The sequence below is a fragment of the Amphimedon queenslandica genome, unplaced genomic scaffold (assembly GCF_000090795.2).
Source record: "Amphimedon queenslandica unplaced genomic scaffold, v1.1 AMPQUscaffold_13502, whole genome shotgun sequence".
In the NCBI taxonomy this organism is placed as follows: domain Eukaryota; kingdom Metazoa; phylum Porifera; class Demospongiae; order Haplosclerida; family Niphatidae; genus Amphimedon; species Amphimedon queenslandica.
The window spans coordinates 45814-52811 of record NW_003546262.1 but is presented as its reverse complement, the minus strand read 5'-3'; the positions used below and the strand labels follow the sequence as shown (position 1 = coordinate 52811).

General features: G+C 37.2%; 1 pseudogene; it reads left to right on the top strand.

Annotated features, from left to right (window-relative positions):
- The first annotated feature begins 1665 nt into the window (after window positions 1-1665).
- On the top strand, window positions 1666-4604 carry LOC100632907 (uncharacterized protein K02A2.6-like; annotated as a pseudogene).
- The last annotated feature ends 2394 nt before the right edge of the window (window positions 4605-6998 follow it).

Genomic DNA, 6998 nt, shown 5'->3' with positions numbered 1-6998 from the left:
GTAAAAAAGCCTCATAAGTTCATAGATGACAGTAGTTTAGCATGTAGAGTATACTCCAAAGTGAGGGCCCTGAGCTACAAACAAATGAAATTAAAGGGACGGTCTCAAGAGAACATGCTAAAAGGAAAATACTGTGTCGATGTTTATATGGAAGATATCATCTTGAAGGATCAAATGATAGATTTACTATAAAATGAAATAATTTAAGGAAAAAATGTCTTAATAATGTATTTTATATTATGTAGAAGTGAAATCGATGATAAAGACGAGTTAATAAGTAACCTACTTGAGGAAACTGATAAACTCTCGACTTGCAATCCTCCTTTAAATGCTGGGAAAGGGCTGGATGAAGTGTGAATGTCAGCAAAGGAGAAAGATTGATTCTATTAAAGAGCCACAAAGAAAGCGTTGTGGTTTCTTGACTCCTTCAATGTAAATGTAGTGTCTATTGTAATAAGAAACGGAATAAAAAGAGAAACTGTGGTGAACTTATGTACTGTATGTGCAGTTATTGACATTAGTTATATAATATTTAACTATTATTATTAGTTATGTATGGTTAGTCTGTATTATTTAATCTTTCAGTTTTTGTGAGTCTGTTGCTAACAAGAACAGATCTAAATAATCAAATACATTACAATTGGCGACGAGGTGAATTTTGACATGCTAGTTTACAGTTTGTAGTGTTAAGATGTTTGTTAGTGGGAAAATTGCAGAGTTTAATCCGCAAACTGCGAAGTTTTCTTCTTACTTCGAGCGATTGGAGTTGTACTTCATTGCTAATGGAGTAACAGCCAATAAAAAAGTACCTGTGTTCCTCACAGTTATTGGAGCCAAAACATATGCCATATTAGAGCATATCCTTGCTCCAGACAAACCGAAGGACAAGACTTTGGCGGAACTCATGGAAGTTTTGCCTCCCTCATTTTGAGCCCAAACCTCTTGTTATTGCTGAGTGTTTCCACTTTCACAAGAGGGACAAGAAGGAAGGAGAGCTTCTTGCTGATTTTGTGGCAGAGATGAGGTTAGCAAGTAAATGTCAATTTGGTGCGCACTTAGATGATGCTCTCCGAGATCGGTTTGTCTGTGGCCTACGTAATGAAAGCATACAGAAGATATTGCTGATGGAGAAAGCGTTGAAGTTTAATTCTGCTGTTGAAAAGGCCCTACAGTAGGAGGTGGCTGAAGTTAACAAAGAAGCAATGAATTTTGGACGGTCTGGTGAGGGCACAGCCGTGAATCATAAAGTATCTCAACAGCGAGAGCGTTGCATCCATTGTGGCAAGTCTAATCATGCTGCTATCCATTGCAGATTTAAGGAGGCTATGTGCCATACATGTAACAAGAAGGGACACATATCAACCGTCTGTCGTGACAGGTAAAGGAAGGAAAGGATCGGCTGCATCAGTTAAGTGGGTAAGTGAATCAATTGATGAGTCCAATGAGGAACTACTTCTATTTCAAGTGACAGAGTCATCAGCTCCACCAATTCTTTTCGATGTCGAAGTAAATGGGGTCATTATTTGCATGGAATTTGACACAGGAGCCTCCATTTTGCTGATTTCAGAAGAGACGTACTGACAGAATTTTCCATTGGTTGCGTTAAGTCTGTCACAGTTAGTCTTGAGGACATATACTACGGAGCCGTTAAAAGTACTAGGGTATATGCAGGCACAGGTACAATACGAGAACCAAAATGCCACTGTTCCATTGTTTGTCATTGAAGGGAGAAGGCCTAGCCTGATTGGAAGAGACTGGATGATGAAAATTCAGTTTAATTGGAACACAGTTAAACAGACATCAACTCAAGGGAGATTGGAAGCTTTATTCGAAAGATATTCCTCGATATTTTCTAACAAGCTAGATACCATGAAGAATTATACTGCTACACTGGAGTTGGAGCAGAGTGCAAAACCAAAGTTTTATAGACCAAGGCCTGTACCTTTTGCCATTAAGAATAATATCGAACTGGAGCTTGACAGCTTGGAAGCTGCAGGGATACTTAAGAAAGTAACGCACAGTAAGTGGGCTAGTCCCATTGTAGCAGTACCCAAGAAAGAGGGGAAAATCAGAGAATGTGGGGACTATAAAGTTACCATCAATCCTGTTCTCAATGTCAATAAGTACCCTTTGCCAAGATCAAAAGATCTCTTTGCTACACTATCAGGAGGCCAACGATTCTCCAAGATTGACTTGTCACAGGCATACCAGCAATTGAATCTGGATCAAGAGAGTAGAGAATTACTTACTATTAACACTCATAAAGGTCTCTATCAGTATACACGCCTTCTGTTTGGAGTGGCATCTGCCCCTGCAATATTCCAACAAGCAATGGACACAATATTGTCAGGAGTTCCCGGTACAGTGTGCTACATCCATGATATTCTAGTCACAGGGAGGGACACAGAGGAGCATCTATCTAATTTGGAAGAAGTGTTCAGACGGCTTGCAAATGAGGGAGTTACTGTCAAAAATAGTAAGTGTTCTTATTTAGAGAATAAAGTTGAGTACTTGGGGCATATTATAGATAGCAATGGCATTCATGTTGACCCCAGCAAAGTCAAAGCCATTGTAAAGCCCCAGCTCCAAAAAATAGGGTTCAACTGCGTTCCTTTTTAGGCCTTGTGAATTATTATGGCAAATTTATTCCTAATCTAGCTACCCTCACTCACCCACTAAATCAGTTATTAAAAAAGAATTCCAAGTGGCAATGGTCCAAGGTTTGTGCAGAGACCTTTGAGGGAATTAAGAAACTGCTATAAACTGCAGCTGTTCTAGTACATTATAATAGTACCTTGCCTATACAATTGGCAACAGATGCCTCAGCATATGGGGTGGGGGCTCTTATTTCCCACATTTTTCATGACGGTTCTGAACATCTGATTGCATTCTCATCTAGAACACTCAGTAAAGCTGAGACAAATTATTCCCAAATAGAAAAAGAAGCTTTGTCCATTGTATATGGCATAAAAAAGTTTCACCAATACTTGTATGGTAGAGAATTTATTCTTATAACAGATCATCAGCCTCTGACTAGTATTTTTGGCCCTAGGAAGAGCATTCCTACTTTAGCTGCTGCTCGTTTGCAGCGTTGGGCAATAATATTATCTGCTTATAAATATCACATTCAGTACAGAGCCACTCAGAAACATACCAATGCTGATGTTTGATCAAGACTACCTCTACCAAAGGCAGAACCTGACTATATTGATTACGATGCTGTTTTTAATTAAGGTCAAATAGAATCTCTGCCTGTTACAGCTAGACAAATTGCTAGAGCTACTTCAAAGGATGTGGTTTTGTTGCAGGTGGCTGAGTTCACAATGAAGGGCTGGCCTAAGACTGTACCTCAGGAATTAAAGCCATACTACAATCGCAGACATGAACTTTCTATGCAAGGTGGGTGTTTACTGTGGGGTATGAGAGTGATTGTACCACCTAGTTACCAAAAGCTAATATTGGAAGAGTTACACTCTGATCATCCTGGTATTATTAGGATGAAATCAATGGCACGCAGTCATGTTTGGTGGCCTGGAATTGACTCTAACATAGAAAGAGTTGCAAATTCATGTATTGTCTGCCAATCAGTTCGATCTAGTCCACCTAGATCACCCTTAAACCCATGGCTATGGCCATCAAAACCCTGGAGCAGGATCCACATTGATTTTGCTGGCCCGTTGTATGGCAGGACATATCTGGTGGTAATTGATGCTCATTCTAAATGGCCTGAGGTATTCTCTATGAGTAGTACCACAACAGACAATACCATTAAAATATTAAGGCAGTTGTTTTTGCACTATGGTCTGCCAGACCAACTTGTCTCAGATAATGGGCCACAATTCACATCCAGAGAATTTGCAATGTTCCTCAGGCAAAATGGGATTCAACACACTTTAACTGCCCCATACCATCCTGCTAGCAATGGATTAGCAGAATGATTTGTTCAGACTCTGAAACGAAGTATAATCTCCTCTCGTTCAGGCAATCGATCACCACAGCACTGTCTGGCAAGTTTTTTGCTGAATTATCGCACTACTGCTCATGCTGTTACTGGAGTACCTCCAGCGGAGCTGTTCCTTAAAAGGTGCCTCAAGACTCGTCTTGATTTGGTAAAGCCTGACGTTGCTACTGCTGTTGCAAACCAACAGTCGTCTCAGAAGAAGCATCATGATCGTCACTCTCGAAAACGGGAATTCAGTGCTGGTGATTTAGTCATGGTAAAGGTTTTTAAGGATAATCACTTTCATTGGGTCCCTGGTACTGTTATAGAGTGTTATGGTTTAGTTTCCTTCCTAGTTCAAGTTAATGGTGGTGGTAGCTTACGACGTTGTCACATTGATCAGATTAGAAGGAGGGAAGAGGTACAGGAGAATGTTACGAGAACAGAAGATAAAGGCGCTGAATCAACCACAAAAGGAAAGGTTGCAAATGGTAAGCAGAATAATATGGAAGAGTCAGAGGAAGCCAGAGTTGAATCTGAATTAAAAATTATACCTTCATCAGGGGCAACTTGTAATGATGAGAATAACTCTACAACTAATGATGATATGGTTGGCCGTCGATACCCTACTAGAGTTTGTAGACCGTCCGACAAATATTTTTAAGAGAAGAGGCAGTGTGGTGAACTTACTATGTACTGTATGTGCAGTTATTGACATTTGTTATATAATATTTAACTATTATTATTAGTTATGTATGGTTAGTGTGTATTATTTAATCTTTCAGTTTTTGTGTGAGTCTGTTGCTAACAAGAACAGATCTAAATAATCAAATACATTACAGAAACACCTAAACCTACCTTCTCATAGTGTCAATACCACACTGCCTAGCAAACAAAATGACTCAAGTTTGGACAAAATTCTTTATTTATTTGAGAAATTTTATATGCATGATGAATGTTATCATGAACTATTCCTTCGCTACCTCAATCATACTTAATGAAAGAAAGAAGACCTCAAGTCACATCAAATGTACCCATCAACAGGCTACCTTCACCTCACTTTGGTTGCTATAGTTCAATGAAACAATGTATTATTGAAACTCGGCAATGTGAGAGAGGTGAGTTTTCATATCACCTAATTTGTCAGAGAAAAAACTTTAAGCAGTATAAATATAAACTCCCACATCAATACAGTATACAAGCATTAATGTATGTCCATTACCCACACGTGACACACAATTAAACAAACTTAATATTATATTACACATAATGATAGAAGTAGTACTGCCTCAACATGACACTATGTATTATATAGGGAGTACCAAATATTTCCTCACCTTTAACTATTAAACTCAGTGGTGATGGAGCACCTTTTCATAGGTCTTCTTATATTGTTTTTAGTATTAGATGAATCATTGTCACCAGAAGGTTATTTGTAATATTACCTATCAAAATCACACATGTTTTATTCAATAGGAAACTATGCATTTGCTATTTTATCTGGTCAAAAAGTATATAAAATACTTAAAGGATATGCTCCAGTGTTCTTCGAAATCAACACTTCAATAGATGCTGGGTTTATTGTTATTGATGGGACTGTAATTGAACTTGACTTTGTTTTAGGATGGGATTATAAGGTACATACACATATTTTACACATACATGTACATGTATATATCTTTAGTTTCAATTATTACTAATGGGTTTTAACGCAGCTAACAGCAACTATGCTTGTATGTATTGTGAAATAAAAAAGGACAAATGGTAAACATTACTTATCATTAAATTTCAAAAATTTATAAAACTTAGTTATGACACTACATGGGAAGTAACATTAAGAACATTAAGCAGTATTTTAGAGTGTGCAAAGAAGGGGAACTTGGGGTAGTTAATGAACGTTTGATAAAGATTGACACAAATAAGGTTTGTACATGTACATGCATTTGTATTATAGGCATAAACTGTCAAAATTAGATGATAATAGATGAACTTCACTTACTTCGTAGAATAATGAATGTGCTAATTGGGAACAGTAAATGGAGAAGTATTTGCTGATGCTGGAGTATGCAGGGACTCTACACTACATAAGGATATCCTATCGATGCATATCTGCTAATGTGGGGTCACATTTCATGTAATGATAAACATAGGGGTAATGTCTTCAAATATTTTTTATTTATATAGATGTGGCTGTCCAAGAGTACAAGCAAATTGTACGAATGGACAATTTTACATGGAGCTGATTGAAAAAAGCTACTATCAAACTACCACAGTTCATTCCTAATATTATTACTGGAGAAATAGGACAAAAAGTGAAAAAGCTGTGGTTGGTATATTTTCTTGACTAATGTTTGTGTAAGAACAGGACTTCGAAAAGATTTAACATATTGTTACACAACCAGAGTGTTTTAGAAAGTGAAATAATAGATGTTGAACTCATGGTAAAAATATTTATACAAAATAAATCATTTCTTTGTTCAACATTATAGGTTGCTAACTGGATTAATGATTTCATTTCCATTGCTTTACATGGATATGCAAAGCATAATGTAACTCCTGATAGGCACATGATGGCAAGTCATGTGCCAACACTCTTAACACTTTCAGGTACTTTAAAACCATTCTCTAGACAAGGTAAAATAAGACAACCTACTTGAATGTGACTATATGCTTCATAATAGGTGTCTGTCGAGAAGAATAATGATACTGTTCGACCTCATCAAATCATTTTGACACTCCGTAGGAAGTACTGTTAGCAGAGTATCGGAAATAGTCTTTTTATAAACAAAAGAGAAGAACGACCTTATCATAAAGAAAACACTGAATACTGGACTGAAACCATTTACTTAAAAAGGCAATGCATAATTTACACCACAACTGAATTTGATATACCATCGGATACACTATAATATTAGCTACTGATACTCATAGTTCATTTTAATGCACTGTAGATACATGTAACTGTAAAATTAAACAATTACCTAAACTTTCAAACACAGAACTTACGTTTAGATGAAAAAAGAATGAGGACAAGAACCCCACAAGAGCTAAAAGCAAG